Here is a 17,353-nt window from a genome sequence, read left to right as displayed (position 1 = left end):
AATGTTCATAACTTCAAACCGTACAATACTCACAACTAAATAAAAAAAACTTTATCTTACATACAAATCTTAATACTTTTATAAATAATTTTTGTGGCGTTACTACACCTTAACGTAGAAATGAAGATGTATCCAACCGATAAATTGAAAGCTTTATGTAAATTACAACGTTCATGAAATACTTTTAAAGCTTTAAGTAAATTATAAAGTTCACAAAATACTTTTAATGAAATATAGTTATAAAGTCGAGTTTCTCGTTTATTTATAAAATAGCATAGCAGAACTCCACTCCCTTCAGGTCAGCCCCATATGTACAGTCATGTTGGCTCCATGTATACTCATCAACAATTTATATTTGGGGCCTCTTACCTACAATACAAAACATTATCTGATGAGCTAAGGCTCAGTAAGTAGAATAACTACCTCATATGCATTAAAATAAACATGCAACATGCTATGTATTTTCTTTCTTTCACTTTCCTTTATTTTGGGCCCTAGAGGATGCTGCTGCCGGCATTACATAGGGAATCACATTCCCACCTAAACATAAACATGATAATAGGGAATTTCTCCCTCATAAACATTCATTATATAGGGACGTACATCTCCCTCCTTACTTATACATCTCCCTCCTTACTTATTTGAGACTTAGGTCTCCCAAGCAGCACCTCTACTTTAACGCTTTCAGTAACTTGTCTGTGAACATTAAGCGTGCTTATGCATAATAAATATAACATTCTTGAAAATAACTTATGCATAAGAACATGGCAGGATAACATATAAAGCATATAAATGCGCATAAGACACATAAAAGACTTGTATTGTAGATGAGGATTCTACTTACCTTGCGTCTTGATAAAACAACCGAAATTGTTAGCTTCCTGATAAAAATACAAACTATTTACTTACATAAAATCTACATGATGTAACTTTAGTTTATAATTGTTGTTATTCTATTTTTTCTTATTTTATTGTTTATTTTATGTCTAGGCGTATGGTCATACTATATTTGTCCATGGGAAGGTTCTGGTCTAAAAGTCGTGGTCATGGTCATACGGAAATGTCCAGGTCATAGTATCAGTCCATAATAATAGGGAATAAGGTCATATAATAAAAGTCCAAATAGTCCAAAGTGTGACCATAGCCTATATAAGTTTAGTATTATAAAGATACATAAAAAAATAGTTTTTTTATTTCAATTTTGGCATTTGTAAAATATGACGACATGGTAAAATAATCCATATATAAATTTTAGCATTTTAATGGCATAGTAAAGTAATCTATATAAATTTTGGCATTATAATGGCATGGTAACATAATCCATATATAAATTTTGGCATTATAGTAAAACAATCTATATATAAATTTTTTGGCATTATAACGGCATAGTAAAATAATCTATATATAACTTTTGACATTATAACGGCATAGTAAAATAATCTATATATAAATTTTGTCATTATAACGGCATAGTAAAATTAATCTATATATAAATTTTGGCATTATAACGACATAGTAAAATAATCTATATATAAATTTTGGCATTATAACGGCATAGTAAAATAATCTATATATAACTTTTGACATTATAACAGCATAGTAAAATAATCTATATATATATATAATAACTAAATAATTGAAAAGAAAGGCTCGGGAAAGAGCTTACCTAAAAGGTTTTCGTAGGCTAGCGTTTCGGACAGAACTTCACCTAGATCTTCAAGGTTTAGAACTTTAGAAGGGTGTTAAGAAGATTTTTGGGTAGAGTAAGAGAAAGAAAATGAGGATTTTGTGATTCAAGATGAGTTTTGGAAGGGCTATTTATAGGAAAATTTTGGGCTACTATGCTAATAAAATATTAAAAATATCAAGCATAGTTGAATAATAAAATATTCAAAATATAAGCATGGTGGTTTGCTAAAGTCATCATTATATCACTACTGCATCATCATGTGGGAACCATGGGGTGGACCCCGGTGTGGGACCCATGTGGACCCTACTGTGGGACCCTTGCGGACCCCACTGTGGGACCCACTATGAATAGTACCCGGTGAATAGTAAAAAAATGAAAATTTCCCAATCTTCTTATATTACTTAGTTTAACATTTTTGACTCACAAAATTTTCTGAAAAAGTTTCTCTAACATCCATAAATTAATTATTCTCATGTGTTAGTTACATCAACAACTTAGAATTGTTAAAATCCCACAATAGAAAACAACTATATCCCCAACGGTCAGGATCACTATTCACCAACGGTCATAAACAGCTAGTTTTTGTCCTATAAATACTTGTTCTTTCAACCATTTACTTGCAAACTTCTTCATCTCTTACCCCTTCTAGATAAAATTCATCATCTAAACATGAATTTCTCTTTATTTTTCATAACTTTAGTGATTGTTTGCTTGTATTTAGCATCATTCTATGGGTATTATACTAATGAAATGCCCATGAATGTTATAGTTGCATATTCATTAGTTATTCTTCCACTTTACTTAATAGCTCTAGCATTCGGTTAGCATTGTAATGCACTTAAAAGTATGAATAAAATATCTTCTCTTATTTTTCATAATTGTTGTAATGTATTTGTAAAAAGAAATGGGAGTTACAGCAATAATACCATAAGTTTGAAAAAATAAATAACACAAAAAATGTCTGGATCGTTAACCCGACATAAAAATGTTAAGTATACACGTAAACTAATAAGAATGTCTGGATTATTAACCCGACATAGAAGTTAGAAGTGTATACGCAAGCTAAACATGTTTGGATATAACCAGATGCACGAGCTAAGATGATCTGGACATAACCAGATCATCAAAATTGCAAGTGTCTGGATATAACCAGATGCGTGAACTAAGATAATCTGGACATAACTAGTTCATCAAAATTATAAGTCTGGATCTGACCAGATACATGAGCTAACATAATCTGGACAACCTGATTACCAAAATTATAAGTGTGTCGATTACAAACCAGACATGAGCTAAATAAGTTTAGAACAAACTAGCTAAAACTAATCGACAGAAAGTTGGAATATAAATAAACCTACTTCGAGCTAAGTTGAGATCGAGGCCAGAATATTTTGCAAAAAGATAGTTTCGACCTCAAAACCTTGGGGAGCTACTCGAGGAAGAGAAAAAGTGACTAGTTTAGCAAGATATAACTAAACTACCTATCTTACACGCCATATAAGTACTTTTGAGTGCATGGTAAAAGTAAGGTCCGACCTTGATAAATAACGAGATCAGATATGGATTCATCGAGTAAGCTGTACATGAATGCATTGAAACTCGAGATTAAATCTAACAGATGTGTTCGTACGAATAAACAAACATAAAAGCGAATCTTTAATATCAAATGCTTAAAATATTTGACCCATAAATGTAAAGCAAAAATGTTAAAGTAAAAGCTTAATCTAAAATCAAGTGTATAAAGGTTTTCAAGCAAAGAAAATCATATACATAAATGACTTAGAGTAAATATAAAATAGCTCTTAAGCGAGCTATCAATTGTCATTGCCCCAAGGGCTTAAATAAAATAAAAAAGACAAAACAGAGGTTCCAAAAAACTTAATGGGACGCAACCCATGACCTCGCTTTCAGGAAGCAGGTGCATCCTCCCTTGCAGTGTGTGGTTTCTCCACCGCCTTTTCGGCCTCTTCCTCGGCTTCCTCCTCATCGATTCGAGCTTGCCACCTCGCCAAGAATTCCTCTTCGAGAGTATCAAGAAAGCTCGTGTCAAGATCAGCATTGTTGGCCCAGATTCGGTATATGGCTATATCAACTGCGTGATCCTTCTTTTCCTTGAATTCCTCAAGGAGGTGAGCCTTCTCACCCTCGATTATGTCGAAGGTGGCCTTCTTCTCATCCTCGAGCTTGGAATTTAGCTCTTCAAGCTCCTTGATCCTCAAGTCCCTCTCCTTAATCTCAGAGTCTTTAGCCTCCAACTTTGACTTCGTAGCCTTAAGCTCGTCTGTGAGCTTGAGCTGGAGACTCTTTGACTCCCGAGCATAAGACATGCTCGAATGGACTTCATTGTTCAGTTTGTAGTTCAGCTGAGCAAATGCAACAAGGGCCTATACACAAACAAATTGGGTTAGACAACATACCAAATAAACTCAAACAGACAACATGATAAAGTAAAAAGAGAAAATTACCGAGGAGATGAGCTTGCTACCCTTGTCGTAAAGGGTGATGGCATCTCGGTAGGTGGTTAGGAATTGCCATTGAGGGGCCTCGAGGTTGCTGAAACTCTGGCCAACTCGAGATAGTACGTCCGAGATAAGGGTCGCCCCATGTTTCCCCGCGGCATTGTCAATCACGTACTCAATGGAATGAGTCGAAATCGACAACAGGCGTTCCCAAGTGGGAACCAGCTTCTATGGGGCTGATGCGGTCTTCTGAGAGGCTTGAATGGCAGGAGGTGGGGGAAGTGTGACTTCGGTAGATACCCCGACCTCAGGGTCTGCAACAGCAGTTTGGCTTGGGCCCTGGGAGTTTGGAAGTGGAGGGGTCGTCTCGGTTCTTTTTGGGACCTTAGAGGGTTGTCCCACTCTCTATGACACTCTCGCGCGTTTGCTTTGCTTCGCTCCCGAGTGACGGTTGAGTACATTGTCAAGATCGGACTCCATATCACCTACATGGACAAGTCGCGCATTAGTTAACAAGTTTAAGCTACTAAAAGGAAACAAAGGTTCAAGTAAAAAGAAACCTAACTAGAACTCTCCCCCGAGCTTGTGCTCGGCAACCATGTAATCCCCATATCTTCAGAGGAGGTTGGGGGAGTCCCTTCCCTATATGTGGGAGATAGCCTCGAAAGGTCCCTATATTCGTTGGTACCGTAGTGAATGGCGACCCCATCCCAAACTTCATTTAAACTATATGTAGTTTGGAATTTTCCTAACCAACTATCAAACCTATAAACCTTTTCATCTACCAAAGAACATACATTGAAATTATCCCTGGAATCCGGGAATAGGATCAGGGTGTCGCGCTTTTACTTTAGCAGGGAGGGCGACCATATAGCTGAGCTGAGAATGAATTTACCTCCACCACTCAAGCTCGAAGCCTCGTTGTTTGCTTCATTTCCCGAGCATGAGCATTCGTGATGAAGAGTTGTTGGGGAACAACCCCTTGAGTTCGTTGACCTCTGCCTTGAAGGAAGCTTCTCCATGGGAAGAGGTACATGCTCCCACTCAGCATACTTGTAGCAAACGACGTTATCCATCGACTGATCCTACTCCAGGAGGCCGCATGCTCGAAGTTTATCTTCATCAAGAAGATAAGACAGGGAGCGCCTACCGTAAGGCAATTGGAGTAGGGCCTTCTTGTGCTCCACCATCGAATCCATGGGTGTGGGACAGTGATAATTGGCTGAAGAAATGGATACGTATCATTAGTTCGAGCCTAATAACTAATCAAAATAAAAATAATAAGTATGTGAACTTACGAATTCATTGGAACGAATAAAATTTGGAGGGAGCAAGGCTGTCCGTCCAAAAGAAGGCTAGCTTGAAGTTTGGAGGATGGTTCGACATATCCTAGAAAATCTTCTTCTCATTCGGGTAGCTTGACAGATAGTAAAAGTTGTCTGATCCCCGAGCTCGAGAGGGATTGCTTTTCAAGAAAAAGAGATTGAGGTTCTTTCTTGGTGAAGGTCCTTCTCACTTTAGCTCGTGGTATAGCGACCTCAGGGCTGACAAGACCCTGTATGAGTTGGTCTGGAGTTGGAAGGGCTAGAGCCAACCAAAGTCAAGAAAATCCTTAAAAAAGGATTTCAGAGGCAGTAGAGCCCCTGCCTTCATATGCTCGTGACTCCAGGCCGCGAGCTTAATCTTATTGTCGGGTCGACTGTCACCCGGGGCGTAGCAGCTCTGCTCATTTGAAGTAGCAGCTCGGTACAACAGTGAGCTGGATAGTCTCAAGCCGTGGCGAGCAAGGATGTCAAAAATTTGTCCCATCAAAGTCACCGAGCTCCAATAATGCTCGGCTTCAAAGAATTCCTCCCTAGGGGTAGGAATGGTGGCTTGCGAGGTGGATGGACGGTTCGAAGGGTCCTCCATCAAAGAAAAGGAAAGTGCACCAGGCTTGAAAGCAACAATGACTTTGATCTTGGGATCGAGGGGGATAGGTCTGAGCTCAGGGTTAGGATCTGGGTAAATTGTGACATGAAGTTTCCTTCTTTTTCTTTCTTCGACCTCGTCGATCTGATGTCGGAAATGGGCTTGAATATCTTCTTGTTCGCACCTCACTTTGTGCTCGCGAATCAATCACTAGTTCTGAGTGAAGGGAGATTCTAGACTGGGAGTTGATGGAGAATAAGGGATTATGAGCATTGACCCCCACCGATTCAAAGAACTATGTGACATCTAGCAAGAAAGAAAAGGGTGAGGGCCAGACATACAAGAAATCAAAGTAAGATTTTAGGTGATTCAAGCTCGAAAGCTTGAGACCACAAGTAGGCTCAATCGAGACTGAGGTCTCGAAAGGATAGGATGAGTTTAGTGAAGAACCCCAAACTATTATAAAGTACGGGCTTCAAGCATGTATCTGATGTGAGAGTGGGAAAGTGTGGGTTCATTTTGGGATTACTCAAATAGGTGATAATTTTGGGATTCGTGCAATTAAAAACTCTAATTCAATACCCCATTTCCTGGTCCACACGATACATCTCCCGTAGTCTAATTAGTGAGTACGTTCATAAGGGAAGGAGGTACGTAAAAATGCATGGAAAAATAAAGAACAAGAAATAGAACTTACACACAGAAGAAACTTGCGAGTATAGCGAGAGCGACGATCGAAGGAACGGTGTCACAAAAGCTCTCATAGAGTCGAAAATGCCAGGGATATTTTGCCTCTTTGGCTTGGAAAACATGCAAGGATGGAACAGACTTTTTAAGTTTTGGTTCTTCTTCGTTTTTTCTCTGAAAAACTCAAGACGCGAAAATGAATGAAGAAGACGATATAGGCACATTTATAGACCCCATAGGAATGTCAAGGGTCGAATTAATCTTGGTCGATAGCTAGATTTGGTATATTATCGAACAGTCGAAATCCAAAGTGGTGATGGCGGCAAAAAGTTGGCAGGCGAATAGACGTGGGTATGGTGAAAAGGTACTTGAGTACTCTGGTTGAGCAACCCATGGTTGACACGTGTCCGCACTCGAGTATATTAAGTGGCTCAGTTTTTTATAGAAGTAGTTCAAAAGTTTCCTTCTCATAGGATTCGAACTGATACTTTTGAGGGGGGGAAATGTTACACTCAGATTTCGAGAATAGGAATCTTTGATCTTGAAGCTCAGGCTCGTAATGTGTAAGTTCGAGACTAGCGCAGTTGTCATGTGTTCAGCAGGTCAGAGACAGTCTCGCTAAGGCTGTAAGTGACAACCCTGTGAGCTCGAGGATTATATAGCCTCGAAGGGGCTCTAAGCTTATAAGTTAGGCTCGCAACTCATTCTAGCAATGGTTCAACATTCGTATAAACTTCTTGATTCATTTCATACCCTCAGACAAGATGGTTTCGTCAATAATTACTTGTTGGGAGCATAGGCGAACCACGACGTAGAGATCGTAATTGGCAAACGGTCTCGAAGGCATGTGATCCTGGTGTCCCAGCTCGTCGGTCATGTGTGAACGTACTTATTGTTATAAATTCCCTATGGTTAAGGGATCTGATGTAACTTGTTATTAAATCCCACATATTATGGGATATTACCGCGTACGTGATAACTGTATAAATTGAATGACATTATTTTATTTGATTTGAATAATAACTTCCCGAGATATGTGGGAAGCAGTTCAGAAATCTCTTCTATAAATAGAGAGGGATAATTCATTTGTAAAGGACCGAAATATTGAGATTGGGATAAACTCTGTACATTTGCTTCCAAAGAGCTATCAGAGAATTCCAAAGAGTTAATAACACTGACTTGTGGACTAGGAAGATTTTAATTGCTGAACCACATAAAAGATCATGTCTACATTTTCTATTTCCTCTGGTATATTTTTGTTTAATTGCTCTTCTTCTTTAAGTTGACGAAAAACGACGTCAACAATAAGCTAGTAACAAACAAGTCAAAGAACTCAAATAATACAATCAGTTAGAATACTAACTACTCATAATTGAGTTTGAATTAATCTATGGTCAGGTATATGATATGACTAGAATAGATAATAATGATAAGTTAACTTATCTCATCTACTGTCAATATCGGTCCATTCCGATGTAACAAATACATCCGATCTTATCTACTATGCTAATGTTCTGGAAAGAACATAACACTACAATGTGTAAGTAGATCATATCGTAGATTGGCAAGTCAGTGTAAATTTAGTGCACTGACTAATCTTAGGACTAACTTATTTTTGAACATATAATCATATTAATATTCCATTGTCATTACTTCACTATAAATATGTTTAGCTATATGCTTGGGATTTAATAAAATTTATTCTAAACAAATAATCATGAAAATAAAACATGTGAGCAAAGTGATTGACCAAGTCAAAAAATGATTTCTATTCTTTTATTGATAATAAAATAATATTACAAAGGAATTGAGTTTTAATTAGGGCATAAAACCCCAACAAACTCCCACTTGCACTAATTGAAACTAATGTCTTAATTCTGCTAATCTCATTTCCTTGATATGCTTATCAAAAGTAACTTCTTGTAGTGTTTTTGTAAACGGATCTGCAAGATTGTCTTCAGATGCAATCTTCATAACCTTCACATCTCCCTGGCCACATATTCTCGAATTATGTGATACTTCCTTTCTATATGCTTACTCCTCTTGTGACTTCGAGTTGGCTATTGCTCTTGTGTTGTCACAAAACAACACAAGCGGGTGATCCATTTCTAGAATAACACCAAGATTTGAATAGAACTTCTTTAGCCATACTATTTTCTTAGCTGCTTCTGACGCAAATATGTATTCAACCTCCATGGTGGAATCTAAGATTGCAGACTGCTTTACGCTTCTCCTTATCACAGCTCCACCCCCAAGAGTAAACACCATTCCAGAAGTAGACTTCCTGTCATCGACATTAGTCTGAAAATCTGAATCGGTGTACCCTTCAGGGTTCAAAACACCACGCTTGTTGACTAACATATAATCCCTAGTTCGTCTTAAATACTTCAAGATATGCTTAACTGCTATCAAATTTTCCGGTCCTGGGTTTGACTGATACCTTCTCACTACTCCCACTACATAGTAAATATCTAGTCTAGTACACAACATAGCATACATCAGACTTCCAACTGCAGATGCGTAAGGAACTTTTCTCATTACATCTTCCTCTTCAGAAGTCTGGGGAGACTGCTTCTTTGAAAGATGAATTCCATGGCGGGACGGTAGACGTGCTTTCTTGGAATTTGTCATTGAGAAATGTTCAAGCATTTTATCTATTTAAGCTACTTGAGATAGAGCTAAGAGTTTGTTCTTTCTACCTCTAATGATCTGGATACCTAGAACATAACTATCTTCACCCAAATCCTTCATCTAGAATTGAGTGCTTAGCCAATTCTTCACATCTGACAATTTCTTAACATTGTTTCCAATGTGTAAGATATCATCTACATAAAGAACCAGGAATACCACTGTTAGATTTGCCTTCAGTTGGTAAACACAAGGCTCATCAATATTTTGTTCAAAGCCATATGTTTTGATTATTTCATCAAACCTAATATTCCAGGAACGAGAAGCTTGCTTAAATCCATAAATGGACCTATTCAACTTGCAAACTTTTCCTTCTTTTCCAGCTACTTTAAATCCTTCTGGCTGATCCATATAAATGACTTCGTTAAGCTTCCCATTAAGAAAAGTTGTCTTGATGTCTATTTTTTAGATCTCATAGTCGAGAGCAGCTGCTATGGATAGGAGGATGTGAATGGACTTGAGCATGGCTACCGACTAAAAGTTTCCTCATAGTCCACGTCTTCTCTTTGGGTATAACATTTTGCCACTAATCAAGCTTTATAAGTTTCAATCTTTCCATCAACACCTCGTTTCTTCTTGTAGATCCACTTTCACCCAATGGCCTTAAAGTCATTAGGTGCTTCCACAAGATTCCAGACGAAATTTGAGTACATGGACTCCATTTCATGTTTCATGGCTTCGAGCCATATTTCCTTTTCATCATCACCAGTGTCGCCGACAACCATATTGGTTTCACCATGCAAACCATAGTGAACTGGGTTCCTAGAAACCCTCCCACTATGACGAGGCTCCGTGCCTATTTGCTCAGGAACAATGGTACTTTCTTCATTTAAATAGACTTGCGTCCATTGGACATGAAGAGTCAGAATTTCATCATCAACTTGTGTTTATGATGATGGAACATTGGTTGGAGTCAATTCTTCAACCATTTCCTATAAAACTACTTTGCTGCGTGGTTTGATGTTTTGGACATAGTTTTTTCTAGAAAAGTAGCCTTCGTAGAAGTAAACACTTTCTTTTCTAAATGACTATAGAAAATTCCACCCCGAGTACCTTCAGGATAGCCAACAAACATGCAAACTTTAGTTCGCGGTTCTAGCTTTCCTTCCTTTTTCCTCAGGATGTGGGCGGGACACCCCAGATTCTATAATGGCGTAAACTAGGTTCACGACCAGCGTTCTAAAGGTGTTTTGGGGATTGATTTGGATGGCATGACATTGAGAATGTTGTTCGCAGTTTCAATTGCATGTCCCCAGAATGAAGTTGGTAGAGTTGAGTAACTAAGCATGCATCTAACCATTTCCAATAAAGTTTTGTCCCGGCGTTCCGCTACACCATTTTGTTGCGGAGTACTTGGGGCAGTAAATTGTGATAAAATCCCAAGTTCAGTTAAATGATCTTGGAACTGCATATCCAAATATTCTCCACCCTTATCAGATCACAAGATCTTTAACGTTTTACCTAATAGGTTATGAGCCATAGCTAAGAATTCCTGAAACTTTGAAAATGTTTATGATTTCTTATGCATTAGGCAAAGACATGAGTATCTAGAGTAATCGTCAATGAAAGTGATGAAATACTCAAAACCACTCGTGGCTTGTACATTCAAAGGTCCACAAACATCTGAATGAACAACTCCAAGTGGTTCCTTGGCCCTATCACCCTTTGCAGAGAATGGACACTTGGTCAGTTTTCCTTCTAGACAAGATTCACAGACAGGTAATTCATTTCCCGAAAAGGCTCATCCTTTGTAAGTCTTTGAATTCTATTATAGTCAATGTGACCTAGTCTCAAGTGCCATAAATATGTCATGTTACCCTTATCATTCTTTTGACGTTTATTGGTCCTAGGTTTAGCTACTTTGAATAAATCATTGTTAAGAGCGAGGGGTTCGTTAGGTCGCAGAATATAAAGCTCTTTTTCCAAACATGCAATACACAGTAGTGATCCATTGGAAGAAATATATATATTAGAACTTGGGAAAGTCATAAGAATTTTTTCTCATTGCAACATGGAAACTGAAATTAAATTTCTACTAAAATTCAAAATAAAAAATACATCTTTCAAAATTAAATGTTTGTTTCCGAACTTCAGGCGAGCTCTTCCTCTAGCTTGGACCGTAATGAACGCTCAGTTCCCAACTCTAAGCATTAAGCTGCCTTCATCCACTGCCTTCCATGATTCAAGAAGCTATACAGAGTTACAAACATGGTTATTAGATCTAGAATCAATAATCCAAGTGAATTTATCATTCTTTAAAACGCTTGTTTCTAAGATATATGAACTATCATCATTACCTTTGTTTTTCGCTGCTAGAAACTTGGGGTAATCTTGTTTCCAATGCCCATTTTCTTTGAAGTGAAAGCACTTACCTTTACCTTTCTTGTTTTTCTCTTTCTTCCCCTTAGGCATCTATGCAATTGGTTATGCACTCATCTTTGCAGCCTTTGCAGGTCTGGTGTTGTTGTTTTGTCCATCTTTCCCCTTATTTCCAACTTTCGAAGATGAAGCTATGTTAGCTTTAATCTTAGTTGGATCAAAGCAGTAGTATTAGTCTTCTTTTCTCCTCCATGACGTGGTCCACCCATGATAGACTCGAAAGTCTGAAGCTCGTTCATGAGCTGCGTCAGACCACAATTGAGTTTATTCATCACATAGTAGGTGGTGAACACAGGAAAGCTGGAGAGAGACTGTTGAGGATTAATCCTTGAGTCTCCTCATCTATTATGGCTCCATACACTTCAGCTTCACGAAAGTAGTTCGTTATCTTGATCAGGTGATCATGAACGTACTGAGACGGTGCCATCCGAGCATTGGCATATTTCTTTGTGGCCTCAAAATGAGTCTGCACAAACTTTGCACCGAACATGTCTTGGAGCTGATCCATGATTTCGTGGGCCATCTCGACATTCTCCATCTTTGTCTTGAAAGTGTCGACCATACTAGGCAACATGTAGTATTGTGACTTGCTATTGGCCACCTGCCAATGCTCATATTTGTTTCTTATAGACTTGGTAGCTCCTTCAACTGGAACTTATGGGGATTCCTCAGTCATGAAGAACTTGAAGTTGTCACCAATCAACACTATGTTGATGTTCTACTTCCACTTAAGGAAGTTTTCTCCAGTGAGTTTCTCCATCGAAAGTTGAGAAAGGATGGGAGTAGACACAACCATACTTTAAACTACCAGTTATCAATAAAATAGAAATCAATCACATTTACTCAATAAAACTTGTATTCACTCTAATTTCAAGGAATAGCACAACATATACAAAAATTAGTATCATATGGAAAAAAATACCAAAATAATCATTTCTCTATTTCTTTAGATTTTTAACTATTCTATGATATCGTTCTCCTGGTTGGCGAGAGTAAAAAAATATCATTAATTAAATAGAATTGTAAACTCAATTAATAATGGACACCATTATTAACAACCTACTATTCTATCAAAATAAGAAAATAAAATCTCTTATTTATGAGCTAGACCCATGGTTTCGATAATCATAGATTTAGTCCTAATAGTCACCGTAGGGGTGAGTCTAGTAGAATTTGACCTATAATTATCTATCTTTCGAAATTTATCATTGTCAAAATAACTAATGAACACCTTCCGTAGGGGGACGAATCAAAGCGTCTCAAGTCTCCATTAAGCTATTGACCTTGTTAAACTAATAGTGGAGATTAAAAATTATTCTTAAAATAAGCTCATTATTAAAATAATATTTTTATTAATATTTTTCGACAATTTAATGACTATGGTTCTCCAAAAATTGTAAAATTAAAATTTTAAAACCAAAGTCCTATAATTTTCTATTAATTCTAAACTGTCACATTGAAACAAATTAAATTAAATTAGAATTAATTTGTTGCTAATAAATATTTAGGTTTAACTATTATAATGAAGTTATAAAATTAAGTCCAACTCAGGCAAATGACCTTTAACAATTGGGCTTGTATGAAGGAAGGCTGGGTCCAGTATGTCATTCCCACTACTAAGGCCTTATACTTCCATACAATGTCTAAAAGACAAGAATTTAAACCTTCGTTTTATTAATTGTTATTAATTGATTAGGTCCACTATAGTCATGTAAAGCAAATGAGCCTTCACAAGTGGAACCACCCACAAGAGATGAATTTAAGCTTTGCATTTTCTAATGGGCACAAATAAAATCTATCATTTTATGAATGTTTTATTTAGAAAAATCCATATATTATGCAAACATATGGGCCACTATACGCATCTAAGCCCAATTGCAAAAATATCACATATAGTGCAAACAGACATGTTATAATTGGATGGGTCTAATCATGTTACTATATGAGCAAGTCTATGAAATTATGCAAAAATATCACAACTTATTTCATTTGCAAAAATGCCACAATTAATTTTCTAGAATTTATCGAAAATTCGAATTAATTAAATTCTTGCAAAAAATAAATAATTCAATTTAAATGAAATTTATCAACAATTAACCAAAGTTAATTTAAATTTTATTTATCAAGAATAAACTTAGTTTAGGTCATTTTGAAAAATATTAATTTAATTTAAATAGGATTTATCAACAATTAACCAAAGTTAATTTAAATCTCATTTATTAAAAAAATAGTTTATTAATTGCAAACCATGATATTTTTAAAATTTTAACCTATTTTAAATTTTTAAATAAATATCACTAGCTGTTTTCGAAAAAATATCTTAAACAATTAAACAAATTCAAATATCCATAAAAATATCTAGTAAACAAATGTTCAAATGTTCAAATAATTTAAATATTAAAATCTATAGAATAATGAGATAGTATTACTTTCAAATAAAAGATTTCAAAAAAATATCAAGTGTTTAAAAAATATCTTTAATATTTGATAACTTAATTATAATATTTTAATATATTAAAATATTTAAATTAATAAATTAACCTATTTTTAAATTTGAATTTAAATATTTGTAGTAAATATCTATTTTTTTAGATATTTCAAAATTTGTAGTAATCCAGGCCGCGGCCACAGCCCGAAATTTTTTTTTTAAAATAATTTTTTTGTGTAATTTTTCAACCCAAAAACATTTTATAAATAATTTTTACCATGTTTTACATTAAATAAAGCATTTATATACAAATTCTTTGTAAAAAAACACAACAAAATAACCCCAATATGTTAATATACACATAAAATCCAATATGCAACATAAAAACATATGAAATCCATCCAATTACTCAACACATCAAATAATTCAAGTTTACCATGTTCATGCATGAAATAAAGATTACCAAAAGCTTTGAGGCCAGTTGTTGGGAAAACTTATATAGGATCTTGTTTATTTTCATGTAAATCTAATATTAAACAAATTAATATAAGAAAACCTATAACATGTTTATATAATTGAATTTAAACAAGAATAATGCTAAGAACACTTACATTATATGCATCAGAATGTATTAGTCATTCTTTCAGTTTTTCTTACCATTGAATCCTTTCTGAGGCATGGTATCACCAATAAACTGAACCGTTCTTCAAATTTCTTCACAACCTTCCAAAATATCCTTAGAATCACCTAGACTAGAGTGGGCAATTCTCAACACATGAGATAGATACAAATAGAAGAAGAAAAGAGAATATTGAAGCTTAGAAAAGAACATTTTGTTGTAGAGAGAATCTAAAACCTAGAGCATCAAAACTAGATCTTCTGATCATCTGTCAGATCGTCTCAATCATTTGTTTTCAACTCTCACTTAGCATTCATTTTATATGCTCAATTAGGTCTTTTATTTTAATTAAAAAATCAATAAAATAATAGATAATATCATCCATTAGGTCGAAATTCTCATGGGCTTTAGGCTCGTGAAATTTCGCATTTAATTATAAGCCCATTGGATTTAAAATCAAGGTTTGTATTATTTTCTATTGATTTAATTAATTTTTGACACCGTTTTTGTCAGCTTAGTTATGAAGAGCACTAAATTTTTTTTTAGAAAAAATAGAAGAACTCCAAAGCGTTTTACGTGGTTCAACAGTTAAAATCTGCCTAGTCCACAAGTCAATATTATTGATCTTGTTATCCAAAAAACAGGCACCGATGACGTGGCGAGTGATTTCTAGCACGTGGCTGACACCTGGCAGAATTCTGTTCGACTATCGACCAGTGAGATATTGCATGCATAACGGTTGAGTTTTTCCTACGGCCAGCTTGGTCGTACACTCCGCATATTTCAAGATAATTTTATAAAGATCTTAGTCAATCCCGAGATTGTCTCCAATAATTCCTGATGATCCGATTAATTAGGAAAGAATATCTGTAACTAATTCATGTAATCTTCCTTGAGCCTATAAATAATGAGAAGATAGCTCAAGGAAGGGACTTTTGGCTTTCTAATTACTAGAGATTAGAGATTTACGAGTGAGCTAGAGCTATCACATTCGATATATTGTTTTGTCCTTCAGAGGTTGGTGAAAATCATTGAACCCTAGTTCTTTGATCACTCCTTTGAAATATTATATCAATAACAGCTCAAGTGGACGTAGGTTATTACCAGATTCTGGGGCCGAACCACTATAATTTCTTGTGTGCTTTACTATTTTTGTCATTATTCTCATTTCAACATATCTATCTACATCAAGCATTTTTGACTCTGTGTCAGTTGACCAAAATCAGGGTCAACATTCTGGTGCTTTCATTGAGAGCTTGATATAATATTGTTGAAGTATCAATGGCAAAAACAACAAAGAAGACTGGACAGGCGGCTAGCGCTGCACCATCTCAACCACCTCCTCCTCCAAATGTGACCGAAGATGAGCCATATTTGGAATTCAATGAGGAAGAACTGGATTCCGAGACACTGAAGAATACCCTGGGGGTATTGCAGGACGAACTGGCCAATCTGAGGGCCAGCCAGGAAAATGCTGCCGAGATTATGGCACGGTAGCAACAAGAGATTGAGCGACAACGCTTGGAACTAAGTGAGAGGCAGGTGGAGATGGACCGTTGCTAGAGCGAAGCCATGGCAGCCCTCGAAGCAGCCCTACAGCTGGCTAGGAATCAGGCTGCACCTGCATCGCAGCCTGATCAACCTTCAAATGGGCCACCCCAAAGGGGCCCTAATCCTAGCCTGCCAATCCAGCCCTCGAGCCCCCAAAGGCCCGAGCAGCCACCAATGCCTCAGGACGATGTCCCTCTAAGGGATCCTGAAGCGCAGCCTCCATCCCATGCTGGTCGTGGCAATCCCCCGCAGGCAAGGTAGAATAGGGGCGGGCGGCAGCCCCGCAGCCCTAGACACCATAGGGGCGAAGAGCCGAACGCACCGAGCAGAATGCAGCGTCCTTCTGGTAACAGAAGGAACTTGGAGACAGGCTCTGCGGTCTGGGCCCCCCCACGGTATGACAATGCACGGGGACCCACCGACCAATGCAGGCCACCCTCTACGCTCGGGACGTTCCAGCCCGAGGAGGCAACCGAGGGAACAGTCAAGCCCACCATGGCCAGTCGAGGTTCAGAGATGGCCATGGTTATAATGAGGTTGACTCAGGCAGAGGAAACACCGGTCGGAGAAATGAAGAAAGAGGTGGGGGCAGAAGCCCACCACCTAGGGATGACCAACCCGAAAGACGTGACGCTGGAGGGCAGCCCAGGAAAAATAATGTCTTTAACCATCTTGGAGCTAGCGAACAGCGGTGAAGAGACGAGGATTTAAGAGATGTACTCAACGATCGCAGGGAACGGTACGATGAGTACATTCCCCCAGCAGCAGCAGAGGCCCCGGCGATTCCTGGCGCCGTGCAGGTCCAGATAGATACCCTCAACCAGGCAGTGCAACAACTGGTCGGGGGAAGAACGTCTTATATTGATCACGATAGGAGAAAGGGCACTCCTTTCGTTCAAAGGATAGCTATGGAAGAAACTCCTAGCAAGTTTAAGATGCTT

The sequence above is a fragment of the Humulus lupulus genome, chromosome 5 (genome assembly GCF_963169125.1).
Source record: "Humulus lupulus chromosome 5, drHumLupu1.1, whole genome shotgun sequence".
Lineage (NCBI taxonomy): Eukaryota > Viridiplantae > Streptophyta > Magnoliopsida > Rosales > Cannabaceae > Humulus > Humulus lupulus.
Note: the sequence above shows the minus strand (reverse complement) of the source record.